The 17494-nt window shown below is 36.3% G+C and overlaps 1 pseudogene; it reads right to left on the bottom strand.

Moving 5' to 3' along the window:
• Positions 1 to 17122: 17122 nt before the first annotated feature.
• Positions 17123 to 17494, bottom strand: part of LOC142179800 (protein TIC 214-like) — a 1135-nt pseudogene continuing 763 nt past the window's right edge.

Raw genomic sequence — 17494 nt, 5'->3', positions numbered from 1 at the left:
CAGGAAGACGCTTCCCTAAAGCAAGCATTATGAGCAAAGTTAAGCTTAAGGGACTGTATGTGCCAGTTATACTAAGTGTCACACTCGCGGGTAAGGAATTTTATTATCCTTGGTATAGAAGGATTACCGCAAGGTGAGTAAGGGTCATCAACGATGTGAAAAGACGCCAAAAATGAAGAACCTAACCTTAGGTTGAAAGTAGTGACGAGCTGGGATAAGGGTCAGAGTCCAACTCCATTAACCAGCAACAGTTCATAATAATATAATTTAAAGCAACACAAGTAATAACTCAATAATAAAATGCCCAGCTCGTATAAAATTTCAAAAAATAAATATTTTGTTTATATAACAGTAAAACTCAAATTCTTTGCCGAAAGTCACCGAAAATATGAGTAAGTCTGAAACCTGTGATTTTTCTCAAAACTTTAATGACAGATAAGAAATTCGATTATCAGATGACATGAGGAAAACTACTTCTCTGTGCCTACATATTAAGTATGCATGTCTAATGCAATGCAGCACAATGATAAACTCATGTACTCACACTCTTAGAGTACTCACTCTCACAGTACTGTATATGGCCAATCTAGCACAGGGAAGATCCATCCCAAATATATATCCATAATAACTGGCATGCAGTCACTCAGTACTGTACATGACCAATCTAGCCGAGGGAACTCCATCCCAAATATAAATAAATAAGGCAACTCTATGCCCAGGGAACTCTATCCCAAATATAAAGAGTCAATTCCATGGCCAGGGAACTCCATCCCAAATATAAATAAATAAGGCAACTCCATGCCCACGGAACTCAATCCCAAATATAAATAAATATGCAACTCCATGCCCAGGGAACTCCATCCCAGGAGTGAATATATATGGCAAATCCATGCCCAGGGAACTCCATCCCAAATATAATAACTATTGCGCTCACTGTGGGGGGTTGCAGACTCCGAAGGGGTTCCTTCAGCCCAAGCGCTATAATAAGCCAATCAGGCCTGCTGCGGCGTGCAACCCAATCCCATAATAATAAAGTATATAAAGTCAATATGGCATGATGTGCCGTACAACCCAATCCCATAAATATCCTCACAATCAGGCCCTCGGCCTCACTCAGTCATCAATCTCTCCAGTCTCTCGGGCTCAAAATGTAATGAAAATCAGTCCAAAAATAATAATATGATGTATCAATAATTAGCAATAGAGACTGAGATATGATATGAAATAAATGAACATAATTGAGTATGAAATTATAATTTAAACAAATAATTCAATAATAATATGACCTCTGTTGGTCTAAATAATAACGGGATAGAGCCTCAGCATGACTTTTATCATGATTCTCAGCTCAATTTCTTTAATACATGAAAGTACATGGATAATGCCAAGATTATTTGATAACAAAAATCTACGGAATCAATTACGTCACAAATTTCCACGATGCACGCCCACACGCCACACCCGTCACCTAGCATGTGCGTCACCTCCAAATAATTCATATAACACGTAATTAAGTGATTTATACCTCACCTCCAAGTTTAGAAATGTTACTTACCTCAAACCGTGTAATTCTTTATTCCGATATGCCTTTGCCTCACGAATCGGCCTCCGAACACCTCGAATCTAGTCACAATTAATTTGATACACTCAACACAATTTATAGGAATTAATTCCATATGAAAATACTAATTTTCCTATAAAATCTGAAATTTCACTCAAATATCGCTAGTGGGGCCCACGTCTCAGAACCCCGCAAAAGTTACAAAATATGAACGCCCATTCAACCACGAGTTCAACCATACTAAATTTACCAAATTCCGACATCAACTCGACTCTCAAATCTTCAATTTTACCTTAAGAGTTTTCACAATTCCTCCATCTTAAAATACCAATTAAATACTAAAAATAGTAATAGATTCGGATAATTTGACTAAAATTTAGTTAAGAACACCTACCCCATTGTTTCCATTAAATATCTCCCGAAAATCACCTCTGCCTAAGCTCCAAATCGTTAAAAATGGAAAATGGGATGAAGTCCCATTTTTAGAACTTAAATTCCCTGCCCAGCGATTCCTTCTTCGCGAACGCAGAAGATGCCTCGCGTTCGCGAAGCACAAATTTGCACAGCTGCCAAAAGCTTCTTCGCGAAGCTCCACTCATAAACGTGGTGCCTATCTGACACTAAGTTTCGCGAACACGGTACCCATTTTGCGAATGCGAAGACTAAATGTGTGGGGTCACAACTGCCTCTTCTTCCTCTTCACGAACGCGACCCCCTTCACGCGTTCGCGATGCATCACCTACCCAGTCCTTCGCGAGTGCAGCTCCCTCTTCGCGAACGAGAAGAACAATTCTTCACCTGCCACCATCTACTCTTTGCGAACATGGAACGCCCATTGTGAACGCGAAGAAGGAAACCAGACACCAGAAATCTGTAGCTTCAACCATCTTCCAAGACAAAATTCTCATCCGTTAACCATCTGATATCCACCCGAGGCCCCCAAGACCTCAACCAAAAATACCAACAAGTTCTAAAATATCATATGAATTTAGTCGAAGCTTCAAATCATATCAAACAATGCTAAAACCATGAATCATACCCCAATTTAAGCTTAATGAAACTAAGAAATTTCAACTTCTACATTCGATGCCGAAACCTATCAAATCAAGTCCGATTGGCCTCAAATTTTGCACACAAGTCATAAATGATATAACAGACCTATTCCAAATTTTCAGAATCGGATTCCGACCTCGATATCAAAAAGTCAGCTCCTCGGTCAAACTTTCAACTTAAATTTCCTATTTTCGCCATTTTATGCCTAATTTAACTACGGACTTCCAAATAATTTTTCGGAGACACTCCTAAGTCCAAAATCTCCATATGGATCTATTCGAACAATCAAAACTCCATTCCGGAGTTGTTTGCTCAAAAGTCAAACTCCGGTCAACCCTTTTCATCCAACATGAATCTTATTCTTCCAAACTAATCCCGAAATACCTGAAAATCAAAACCGATGATTCAAACACGTCATAATACATCATATGAAGCTGTGCAAGACTTCTATTAGTTGGAAGGAGCGTAAATGTTTAAAACGACAAGTCGGATCGTTACATTCTCCCCACTTAAATATACATTCGTCCTCGAACGTGCCAAGAGTTGTTCTTAAACCTTCAAATCACTGTTCTACCTTACCACACACATACCCGGGGGTGATACCACATCACCCTATTCCATATAGGCCTTACAATATCATAATTGAAGATCATTACTTAAATCTTAGTCTATAAACCTTGGAATTCATTTTCCAACATTCAGAATATTCTTCAAGACCCGTATCTCACATATACACACTGTATAAGTCTGAACAAGCTGTATCAAACCATAACCATAACCCCAGATATAATCATATAACATACTACACAACTCGCATGCTCGCAGCACCATTCCCAATCACCCTAACTACTCCAAACCAACCAAGTACTAGTATTAAACCCCATATTCCACAGAACCTCGTTCCAAAACCTTCGTAAACTGTCGATAATGAAAGAAACACGCGAAATATCATAACCACTTATCAGATCAACAAGTCATGGAGCTCTCTCGCCCCAACCAGAACCATAATCACTTTCTAAGCCGACTTTCAATATTATCCTCTAAAATATACCGTAATCAAACCTGATAGTACCCATTCTAGGTCCAATGACCTTATCTCATTAAACACAACTCAATATTTACAACCAAGCCTCAAATTTCGTAAAGAGACTGATTGTAGGTTCATGTGTTCAATTCCTCAAATACCCTGCCCAAATAATATCATAACATGTAGAGGAAAGGAAAGACAATTAAATCAGATAAATGATCAAGGAAACGCAAATTCCACATGCTGCACGGACAACTCATGTGCTAACAATAGAACCCGCGCAGACAACTCACGTGCCAATAATATCAATATATGGATCCGCAAGGACAACTCACATGCCAATAACATAATCCGCCCAGTATCGTCCCAGGCCTCCAGTCCAAACATATCACATGGGAGCATTTAAACATGTATACAGGTATATGATGAGAGAGATAGGATTCTCATATTCTTGGACTGGCATAAATGACATGCTAAAGTGTAGGCATGTACAAAGTGTGTTATCGTAGCTAAAATCGAAAATCTTTCATCACTGAGACATTTATCAAGTTTGTTCAGAGATTTTAACCCCTGTGTAGCCTCAAACACGACTCAAATAGCTCACGCAATGTTACAAATATGAGAAACATCATCGCTTAAAGCTTAACAGTCAACTCTAGGCATATCATAACCTAAGCACTCTTCCGAGTATGAATACTTGCCCCGATGCCCGCACTTGGGCTCAAACCTCACATATATACGCACTCGTAGCACGTAGCTATCATAAATAATTAACGCAACTAGTGCCTCCACTGAGTTTAAATAAAATGGTCACCTCAAACAGGCCGCAACCCTGAAACAATATGCTTTTGAGAACTCCCAGTCTCTAAATTCATAGAACACATGAATCACCGTAACTTATCCCAACTCCAGCACTAGAATGACTAACACATATTTCATCCATGATCATCCCACTAGGAATACTTCTATAATTTTCCCGTGCCACATAGCAAAATCTGAATATCAGCAGTTGATCAACCAAGCGTATACCGCAATACCAACAAAACATTCGTAAGTCAAAACATAGTATGCCTTTTGAAGTGCGCACCCTTCTTAGGGATTACCGAGTAGTTATAACATTCATCTAAATATCTGAAACTGACCATTCTATCCAAAATTCGTGACCTTCCCTTCCAGACTGAACTGCCACCTTGTACGTGTAAATCTTAATCCCGCACAACACACCACATCTATTATGCCATCATGTGAAAAGCATGAGAATCTCATTATCAACTCTAAGTCACCAGCAAAATACATACCGATTAGTTAAAAACCTTCCATTTACTCCCATCCAGGTGGAAATCACAATACACAACATGTTCCTTACGCCGGTTGAAAATATCCATCTCAAACCGTGGTAGAAACCATCAAGAAATCTTCAAAACTCATTTGTACATAACCGAGCTATTAGAGCTGAATCTCCCTAACTCTACCAAGCCACACAGGTTGACAAATCAGAGAGTATTGCCACCAAAACATCTGTAGAGCCTCACCACATCATAATTACCCAAAAGAACTGAGCATACCATTACCATTATGGTCTAGCTTACTACCTAGTTGTCCTATTTTCTCTGGGTTTCTTGAATTACCCTCAAGTTGACACTTCTTCTTGTCAGAACACTACGATCCTTACCCAAAACTCACTACAAGACATCCTAACATAAACGACATCGTCCTAAGACCTATAAGCCACAGTATTCTTCTTAAGAAACCCCATAAGTACCACAACCGAAATGCCCACTCTGAAAATACCTTATGTGAATTTAAAATTATTCTTTTACCTTTCTTATACTGGAATGTAAAATTCATAGTCATATAGAATTACTGCAAGCCCCAGCACCACCCAATGTAAATAACTGATTCTAGTGATGTACAAAATTTGAAAAAATTTCAATTGCCACATGTACATTTTGAATGCATTAGAACCCTCTCGAGAGTCATCCACTCTGCCCAAATCTAAATTGTACCGCCCAAATGGGCCGAAAGATACGTGCCTTATTAGCACAACAACATTCAAAGAGGTAACCATGCCTTAACACCACCGATCAAATTCATACTTTGTGCGCACTACATCCTTCACAAATAACAACTCACTCATCCCATGGTTTTCATATACTCATAAAGCACAGTATAACCCGTATTCAGGAATTTCCTTACTCGAGTCATCCTCAATCTCAACCTCTGCAAGTCATAACTAATCCACAGGTATGCCTCAGACCAAAACTAAAATTTAACATATGACCATGAAATTGAATTGTCAATAGAAGGCTCCCCCATTTGGCTCAAAGCCATAGAGCAAAACACTCAATAACTCACAATATCCATACTATATTACTGCCATAATACCGCAGTCAGTTCAACAAAAAAATTTCTCAAGCTCATGCAACACCAACCATAAAATACATCAACCATCCGCTATGCTCGCATTCATTCTCTTTACAGTCAAGTCAACTTTCTTAACCAGATTCAAATTTAAATCTTAACACATATACCCCGCTGGTAGAAAAGAAACTCTCCACTCAACATTAGAAGGAACACCTCCGTAGATTACTCTGTATGAGATAACCCACATGCTTAGCCTAAAATTGGCATCTTGATATATCCTTCTGCAGCCACAATTACTATGCAATCACTTAATCTCCCTAAGTCCGAACTCATCAACAAGACATGATAATTTAATTTGTTTCATAATTAAACAATGTTAAAGATCCTTCAATACACTCATAACTTGAGACTATACGTCAAATCAAGACATAAATCAAGTACCCAATAACAAACTCTTGACTCACAAGTAAACTTTATTCGTCACATTCAACCCATTTGAACACATCCCCCAGTCACATCATACTCATTATATAGCAATTCAATCGCTCATCGAGCCACAAGTTCCACTCATAGGGACACTACCGGATATATGAGTCCAAATGTACAAGTTACAACTGAAGCTACCGAGCCTAAGCTGCGGTCTAATCCTGGCTTCAAGTCCTCTAGATTGGCCCATCACCAAAATACAGAAAACACATCTCGTACCTTATCGATAGAATCACAAGTTGTCAATGCATAATTGATACCGAGCGTTCGCATATTTGTACAAGTGAGTGGAATGAATTCAAAGAGGTACTCTTCAAGCAGAATCAATATACCACGATAAGGAAAGAAATATGGAGAGTTTATCTTAAAATGTCCTATAGCCTCTCGAAGATAAGTATGGTTGTTACCATACCAATCAGCAAGACTTTACTAGATATTTGCTCATGACTTGTAGAACCTATGAACCTACAGCTCTGATACCAACTTGTCTCGACCCAAAATTCAACTAGTCGTGATGGCACCTAACCTCACCCGCTAGGTAAGCCAAATAACAACAATCCGATTCAATTAATATTAAACTTGCTTTAATACACTCCTCAAGGACTAGTAGTATAAATCATGAGCTTTTAAGATTAGAATTTACAAAATTGGTGTGAAATAAAATATGTCATCTGTCTAAAATATACATGAGCAGACTAGAAAATCTAAAGCTACCATGAATAAGAGGTAGCAATGACTGGAACGCAGGTACATCTTCATATACAACTCATGCCATACGCAGCATCAGAAATCTGCATGCAAGGTGCAGAAGTGTAGTATAAGTACAACCGACCCCATGTACTCAATAAGTAACAAACCTAACCTTAAGTTGAAAGTAGTTACGGGCTAGGATAAGGGTCAGAGTCCAACTCCAATAACCAACAACAGTTCATAACAAAATAATTTAAAGCAGCACAAGTAATAACTCAATAATAAAATGCTCAGCTGGTATAAAATTTTGGAAAATAAATATTTTCTTTTCAATATAACAGTAAAATTCAAATCCTTTGCCGAAAGTCACCAAAAATATGAGTAAGTCTGAAACTGTGATTTTTCGCAAAACTTTAACGACAGATAAGAAATCCCATTATCAGATGGCATGAGGAAAAATACTTCTCTATGCCTACATATCAAGTATGCATGTCTAATGCAATGTAGCACAATGATGAACTCATGTACTCACACTCTCAGAGTACTCAATCTCACAGTACTGTATATGGCTAATCCAGCACAGGAAAGATCCATCCCAAATATATATACATAATAACTGACATTCAGTCACTCAGTACCGTACAGGGCCAATCTAAATGAGGGAACTCCATCCAAAATATAAATAAATAAGACAACTCCATGCCCAGGGAACTCCATCCCAAATATAAATAAATGAGGCAGCTCCATGCCGAGGGAACTCCATCCCAAATATAAATAAATAACGCAACTTCATGCTCAGGGAATTCCATCCCAAATATAAATAAATAAGGCAATTCCATGCCCACGGAACTACATCCCAAATATGAATAAATAAGGAAACTCCATGCCCAGGGAACTCCATCCCAGAAGTGAATATATATGGTAACTGCATCCCAAATATAATATCCACTACGCTCACTGTGGGGGGGTGCAGACTCCGAAGGGGCTCCTTCAGCCCAAGCGCTATAATAAGCCAATCTGGCCTGCTGCGGCGTGCAACCCGATCCCATAATAATAAATTATATAAAATCAATATGGCCTGCTGCGCCGTGCTGCCCGATCCCATAAATATCCTCATAATCAGGCCCTCAGTCTCACGCAGTCATCAATCTCTCCAGTCTCTTGGGCTAAAAATGTAATGAAAATCAGTCCAAAAATAATAATATGATGTATCAATAATTAGCAACCGAGACTGAGATATGATATGGAATGAATGAACATGATTGAGTATGAAATTATAATTTAAATAAATAATTCAACAATAATATGCCCTCTGTTGGTCTCAATAATAACGGGATATAGCCTCAGCATGATTTTTAACATGATTCTCAGCTCAAATCTTTAACACATGAAAGTACATGGATAATGCCAAGATTATTTGATAACAAAATTCTACGAAATCAATTACGTCACAAATTTCCACGGTGCACGCCCACACGCCCGTCACCTAGCATGTGCGTCACCTCCAAATAATTTATATAACACATAATTAAAAGATTCATACCCTCAGCTACAAGTTTAGAAATGTTACTTACATCAAACCGTGTAATTCTTTATTCCGATATGCCTTTGCCTCGCGAATCAGCCTCTGAACGCCTTGAATCTAGTCACAATTAATTTAATACAGTCAACACATTTTATAGGAATTAATTCCATATGAAAATACTAATTTTCCTAGAAAATCTGAAATTACACTTAAAATATCACTAGTGGGACCCAAATCTCGGAACCCCACAAAAGTTACAAAATATGAACGCCCATTCAACCACGAGTCCAACCATATCAAATTTACTAAATTCTGACATCAACTCGACCCTCAAATCTTCAATTTAACCTTAAGGGTTTTCATAATTTTTCCAACTTAAAATACCAATTAAATACTCAAAATAGCAATAGATTCGGATAATTTGACAAAATTGAGTTAAGAACACTTACCCCGTTATTTTTCTTAAAAATCACCCGAAAATCGCCTCTCCCCGAGCTCCAAATCGTTAAAAATGGAAAATGGGCTCAGAACTTAAATTCTCTATCGAGCGATTCCTTCTTCGCGAATGCGGAAGATGCCTCGCGTTCGCGAAACACAAATTTGCACAGCTGCCAAGAGGTTCTTCGCGATCGCAAAGCTCCACTCACAAACGTGGTGCCTATCTGACCCTAAGCTTCGCGAACACGGTACCCATTTCACGAACACGAAGACTAAATGCGTGGGGCCCCAACTGCCTCTTCTTCCTCTTCGCGAATGCGACCCCCTTCACGCGTTCGCGATGCATCACCTACCCAGTCCTTCGCGAACGCGACCCCCTTCACGCGTTCGCGATGCATCACCTACCCAGTCCTTCGCGAACGCGAAGAACAAATTCTTCACCTGCCACCAGCTACCCTTCATGAACGCGGAACTCCCATCGCAAATGCGAAGAAGGAAACCAATCACAAGAAATTTGTAGCTTCAACCGTTTACCATCTGATATCCACCCGAGGCTCCCAGGACCTCAACCAAACATACCAATAAGTCCTAAAACATCATACGAACTTAGTTGAAGCATCAAATCACATTCAAACAATGCTAAAACCATGAATCATACCCCAATTCAAGCTTAATGAAACTAAGAAACTCCAACTTCTACATTCGATGCCGAAACCTATCAAATCAAGTTCGATTGACATCAAATTTTGCACACAAGTTATAAATGACATAACGGACCTATTTCAAATTTTCAGAATCGGATTCTCACCCCGATATCAAAAAGTCAACTCCCCGGTTAAACATCCAACTTAAATTTCCTATTTCCACCATTTCAAGCCTAATTTAACTACGGACTTCCAAATAATTTTCCGGACACACTCCTAAGTCCAAAATTACCATACGGAGCTATTGAAACTATCAAAACTCCATTCCGAAGTCGTTTATTCCAAAGTTAAACTCTAGTCAACCCTTTTCATTTAAGCTTCCAACATGAATCTTATTCTTCCGAACTAATCCCGAAACACCTGAAAATCAAAACCGATGATTCATACACGTCATAATACATCATATGAAGCTATTCAAGACTTCTATTAGTTGGAAGGAGCGTAAATGTTCAAAACGACAAGTCGGATCGTTACATTTAATAATTGAGTTTATGGTGTGAAAATCCAAAATTTTGAGAAAAAAATAAATATGTATCTTGGCCAAAGAGAGGTGCACATGTAAGCATTCTTTGTTCCTCTTATATTGTAACTTTCACGTTACACTACGATTCTTTTACATACATCTGAGTCTTTATCTTTTTCAGTTGAATTGTTCTTACTAATATTATAAAGTGACTTTTTTATAGACGAAGTAAAGTGAATTTTTTTCTATTATTATTTTTTTCTTGATTTATTTCATTATTGAAAATGTATTTATCAATCAATTTGTTTGTTGATTCAAGAAAGAGTTGTGCATTAATTCTGGGAATATTAATGATAGATAAAAATAGATCGATGTATAATCTTTGAATGAATAATTTTAGAAAATAATAGAATTTTCATATTAATCGAGTATTTCTTCTTTTTAATATTTGGAAAATATTTTTTGGCGATTCGAATTTTTTAATATTATTTGTTTTATTAGGACTAATGTCTATTTCTGGAGTTACTTTCTTTTTCTCTTTTGTAATTCTTTCTATTTGATTTTTGATTGTACTTGTTCTGTTAGTCAAATCATTCATTTTGCTTTCTATAAGTGAAGAATTTGGCCAATTTTCAGATTTTATTTGACTAAATGATTCGTTAATTATCCGATTACTAATTAGAGAATCTTTTTTCTTTTTTACGTTTCATTCGATTCATCTATTTCTTTGAATCTAAATAATACAATTAGATTTACTTTTGAAAGTTCTTTTTTCATTTTTGTTATAAATAGACTACTTTTGATCAGCCATTTTTTGGTTTCTTTTGAAACTCTTCGAAATAATTTTATTTTTCCTTTTAAAACTTTTAGAGTTATAAAATATTTCTTTTTGAATTTTCCAATTTTTTTTTCGAGTTCCTTAAAAATGGGCTCAAAAAAGGAAGGGCGTTTTCGGGGAGAACCAAAGGGAGGTTCAGCTTCCATTCCCCAAACTGTTAAAAAACAAAAATCATCTTTTTGTTTTCTCTTTTTCATTAGCTCTCCACGGGAGGAGTAAAGTTTAGATATATGCCAAGGTTTCAGACAAAAAGGAAATAATATTTTGATCTGAATGCCATCTTTCAACAATTGTTTTGGAAATTTTGTTTCTGATAATTGAACACCATTATAAGTACATTTAATATGCATTTCTTTATTCCATTCCTGCAAATCTTTAGACCATTTAGGAAGTTGCAAGAATAACATACGCCCCAGATTTTTGGCTATTATCAATGAAGGCAAAGAATTGATTGAGTTATTAACATGTAACTTATTATTATTTGTGCAAAAGGAATGGTATCTCAAGCTTCTTGTCATGACCCAAAATCCCACCACAGGCATCGTGATGGCACTTAGTCTCTAAGACTAAGTAAGCCGATTATAATTACAATTCAAGCCAAATTTCTTTTTTTAATAGAAACCAACAGCAAAAATAATTACAAATAACCTCCCAAGACTGGTAATACTGAGTCATGAACTCTAACTGAATAAAAAAATTATCTCAAGGATCGAATACTCAATATTGTTTGAATAATGATTAACAGTACAATAAAATGGAAAGACTTCAAGGGACTGCGATGACCAAGCAGCTCTACCTTGAATCCTTGCGATCACACTTTAACTCTGTCCGAGTCCGATAGCTCCAATACCTGGTTCTGCACAAAAATATGCATAAGTGTTGTATGCGTACACCACAGTCGGTACCCAGTAAGTATCAAAACTAACCTCGGTGGAGTAGTGACGAGGTACAGTCAAGACACTTACTAGTCTAATAACCTGTGCAATATAGTATACAAAAATAATAGAAAATAAATAGCAGTGATAGCAACAATAATCAACTAGTGATGTAACAGCAAGTTACTTGCTCAAACAGGTAACGAACACACGTATAACCAATAATCAGGTCCTTCAAAATATACATCTTTCATTTATAAGTTTTTCAATAGAAATCTCTAGAATATAATCCTTTCCAATAAATATATTTCGAACATACTTCTTTCAATTAAATATCCTTCAAATATAATTCTTTCAAATAAATATCTTTTGAATATAATTCTTTCAAATAATATCCTTCAAATATAATTCTTTCAAATAATATTTTGAATATAGTCCTTTCAAATAAAAGTCACCTTGTGACACCTCATCTCATAATCATAAAATACGGGTCTCAGCCCACTTTCATATTTCCGCGGCACCTCATGCCAATATCTCTATCACAATCGCACGGATAACTCACGTGCCAATATCATCATCATATTTTCCCCAGCACCTCGTGCCCACATTTCATATCTATTGTGGCATGCAACCCGATCCCATATAACATTAATCATACCTGTTACGGCATGCAACCCGATCCCATATAACATAATCCGCCTGACAATAGCCACATGCTCCCAATTTCAACATAGATCAAGCTATTATCAGGTTTATCGAAACAACAAGACAAGTTGCACAAGATATAAAAATAAACACAATAAAAATTACAACATCACATGAAAATTACCAATGCAATAACCCCACAACATCACATAAAAATTACTAACACAATAATGCCACATCATCACATATCATCCCTGACAATAGCCACCCTTATCTCTCCTATAGCCACCCTTATCACTCCTATTATAGCCTCCCTTATCCCTCCGCCCTGAAAATATCAATAGTCACCCTTATCGCTCCTATAGCTACCCTTATTACTCCGCCTAGATACTATCCCAACACATATAACCACGGTGAAATGCCGTCCTTATACCCACATAATATCAACAGTGAAATGCCACCCTTATATCCTCATAATAATAACTCAAATCACACAACAATTTACACGGAATATTATCACGACAACACAACACAATCAATTCCTATCACAATTTGCCCAACAACCACAACCAATTCCAATGATATAGTATAATCAATAAATTTCTCAAAAATAGCCAAGACTCCACACAATATATATAAAACCTCAAAACAACAACAAGGAAGGAAAATTAACTTAGCATGACACAACACCTTCTTTAGTCCAAATATTTGTAAAATATATTAGTACCTCAATTTAAACTTATTTAATAAATTATTTGCATATGAAAAAATCCATAATATAATTATTTCCAGGAAATATCAAATCAACAAACACACGAAATTCTCATAAAATTCCAAGTCGCAATCACACTAAATTATCATATAAATACAAACTCAACAAACAAAGAATGAGGTATGACAAATCAACGATTTACTAAATTTTCACCATTTTCCAATTTAATACATAAGGGTGTCTACAAATTTTTAACCGATATAGTTTGCACATATAAACCAAGTACGTACTCGGCACCTTGCGTACATAGTTTTTCAATCACACAATTTCCACATAAGAATCAATACCTAGGAGAAATTTTCCCACACAAGGTTAGGCAAGATACTTACCTATTTGAAGTTAGGCCGATATTCCAAAATTTCCTTCTTGCTTGAATTGACCTCCGGACAGCTCAAATCTATCCGAATTAATTCAATTCAGTCAATACTAATTATAGGAATTAATTCCATGTGAAAATACTAATTTTCCAACAAAATTCGAAATTTAACTCATAAATCGTTTGTAGGGCCCACGTCTCGAAATCCGACGAAACTCACAAAATCCAACAACCTATTCAATTACGAGTCCACTCATACCAATTTTATCAAATTCCGATAATAACTCGACCTCCAAATCTAAAATTTTTACTCTTGAAAAGTTTTGCAAAAATCTTGATTTCTTCCATTTAAATCTGAAATAAATGATGAATATAACTATGGATTTATGAAATATAATCACTTTTGGATATAGAACACTTACCCAAGTCGAAGTCGTGAAGAAATCCTCAAAATCGCCCAAGAACCGTGCTCTAAAAATCCAAAAACGAAATGGAGGAATTGACCCTTTTTGGTCCTTAGGTTTCTGCCCATCCGTCACTAAAGGTCGATTTTCCGTCACTAAAAGTCTATTTTTCGTCACTAAAGGTCCATACCAGAACTTGCTTGCACTAGCAGTTATTCTTTTCACTAAATAGGCTCTAACTCCATCATACAAACTCAGAATTCGACTATTTATGTTCCTATGAGTCACAAATAATAATACGAACCTAGTCGTTCAATCGAAACTCAATTCGGAGCTCATTTTCTCAATACGATACCAATTTTCCTCGTTAAACAATTAACTCATATTTCGCGCTAAAAACCCAATCGTGACTTGATGAAATTAGACCAAACTTTCCAGATCACTCCTATAATTCATTATCAAAATCTTGGAAATCTCGAAATCGAATTTCGATTATTAGAACTAAAAATGGACCTTTGGATCATTACATGCTTATGTTGAAAACATCAAACTCTTCCCCGACAGCCTGTAGTGTATCAACCATAACTTCTTGTACTCAACCCCCAACTACCAAATGGTTTACATTTATGTAAACTAGATACAAGGGGCTACAACTTTTATGTTTTTCTCATTGCCCAACTCCTTATAGATTGTGAGATATAAGCTCCCAAAGTCAGCCTTATGCAGCAGTAATTCCTGGCAATGCACACTACTGTAGCCAAAATCCGCAGTACTAGCTTCAGTCAATCGATCATAACTTTTTGTACAAATGTCCGAATGGTTTATTATTCTGGAAACTAGAATCAAAGGGCTACAACTTTCTTGTTTTTATAATTTCCAGATTCCTTATAGATTTCGAGATTAAGCTTCCAAAGTCAGCTCTGCGCATCAGAAATTTCACACATTGCTGTCAAACAAATCAACAGTTAAAAATGATCTGAAACTACTCTGAAACTCAACCGAGGCCCTCGGGGCCTCAACCCAATACACCAACAAGTCCTAAAACATCATACGAACTTAGTTGAAACCTCAAATCACATAAAACAATGCTAAAACCATGAATCATACCCCAATTCAAGCTTAAGGAACTTAAGAATTTTCAACTTCTACATTCGATACCGAAACCTATCAAATCAATTCCGATTGACCTCAAATTTTGCGCACAAGTTATAACTGACATAACGGATCTAGAAAAATTTTCAAAACTGAATTCCAACTCCGATATCAAAAAGTCAACTCTCCGGTCAAACTTCCCAAAAATTTAACTTTCGCCATTTCAAACAAAATTTCACTACGGACTTTCAAAAATATTTTCGGACATGCTCCTAAGTCCAAAATTACCATACGAAGCTATTGGAATCATCAAAACTCTATTTTGGGGTCGTTTACATATAAATCACCATCCGGTCAATTATTTCAACTTAAGCTTCCAAAATAAGAATTGTTCTTTCAATTAAATCCTAAATCATCCGAAAATCAAACTATACCACCCTCGCAAGTCATAATACACATTTCAAATCTGATCGAGGCCTTAAGCCACCGAACGGAACGTTAATTCCTAAAATGACAAATCGGGTCGTTACACTTCTGCTATCTCTATCCGTGCTTTTTCCTTTCTTTTGTTCTCCCCTTTTTTTGTCTTTTTCCTTTTCCCTTCTCTTTTTGTTTGTTCTTCTCTAGACTCTAAAATCTTGAATTCTCCTTCTTTACCTGACCAATTTTGAAAAATTGGTTTAATCAATCCACGGATATCAAGAGAAAGAAGGGGGGAGGGGTGTTATTCTGTCAAGAAAAAGGGGGGAATGCACATATGCTTGAAAGAGTTTCCAAATAACTGTTTTGCGCCTTTGAGCCCACATAGAGTCTTTCATTATAACTCGCCGAAAATCTGGTTGTTGCGAATAGCGTATTAAAGCCACTTCCTTTGTTTGATCTTGATCTACAGTATCAGTATCTTTGGTATTAGGATCATTATTCTGGTTGTTGGCAGTAAATATCACTACACGTTTGGCTTTTCTTGAACGAATTTGATGATCCAGTGGTATGCCCTCTTGATAGTCGCCCGATTGTTGTTCCTATTCGGTAATTAATTTATGTGACCAGCGAGGTATTTTTTTACTGATTTCTTTTATTCTAATCGATTTTTTTCAGATGTTGTCCCATTAGGATCAATTGCATTGAATACAAATTTTACAAATTTAGTTCTTTTTTCTGAATTCACTCTTCCCTGTTCTTGGTCTGAAAATAAAGAAAGCTCTTTCAAATTTAAGCACAATTTTGGTTCGTTACCAAATTCATTGATTAAAGTTAAGAACTCGTCAATTTCTGTTGATAATGGTTTTTTATCAACCGTATCCACTTTTTGTTAAAATTCTTGGTAATCAGTATTCGGAAGAAAGATAGTATGAATCCTATTTATTCTAACTCTCTCTTCCAAATTTTCTAGTGAAGTATTATTTATGATTAATGGTGAAAACGTTTTTTTGATTGTTCCTCGATATGGTCCTTAACAAAGGATCATACATTATACAATCTAGTCCTTGTTTTGAGTATATCGAGAGAAAAAGATTCCTTGTCTAGAACTTCAAGTCGATTTTAAAATTCCTTATTCAGATTATTACTTTTTTCTTTGTTGGTAGAAATCCACCGATTGTCCATTTCATTAGGGAGAGCGTTTTGCAGTGACAATAGAGGTATCCTTCTTTTTATCATTTTCCAAAAAGTTGATAAACTTGGCAGGTATGTAAAAGATATTCTTTGTTTTCCATCACTTTTACATGTGTCAAAAAAATATTGGGACATTTTCGTTCTTATGACCTGTTCAAATCGATTATTCTTTATGTAGCGAAATAGTCGATTCCATCGATTATAATCGAAAAAAGACTCACAAGAGGTTATTGAAACCAGAAGAGGTCTTTATTTTCATTTTTTTTTATCAAGAAGTTGCAATTTAAAAATTTCTGGATTCCCCGTGATATTATTATTCAGATAAGAATCCTCATAATCATAAATTGGACTATTACTAGTATTAATATTGTTATAGCCTGTCTCTGTAAGGTTAGAGTGGAATTTATCCTTTATTTTGTCCTTTCCATTCACTCGGATTTCTTCCGTTTCATCGATTTTATCTGGATCCCATCTTTCTTCCGAAAAAAGGGAAGGAGAAGGATAAGGATCTTCTTCAGTGGATACCTCTTGTTCTTGTTTTGTCCCCTTCATTTCGGAAGATGTTTCTATTTCTACATCTCTTTCTTCCTCACTTTCTACCCTTTCTTCTATTTTTGAGCTTCTTTC

The sequence above is a fragment of the Nicotiana tabacum genome, chromosome 4 (assembly GCF_000715075.1).
Source record: "Nicotiana tabacum cultivar K326 chromosome 4, ASM71507v2, whole genome shotgun sequence".
NCBI lineage: Eukaryota > Viridiplantae > Streptophyta > Magnoliopsida > Solanales > Solanaceae > Nicotiana > Nicotiana tabacum.
Note: the sequence above shows the minus strand (reverse complement) of the source record. Positions and strands in the feature narration are given on the sequence as shown.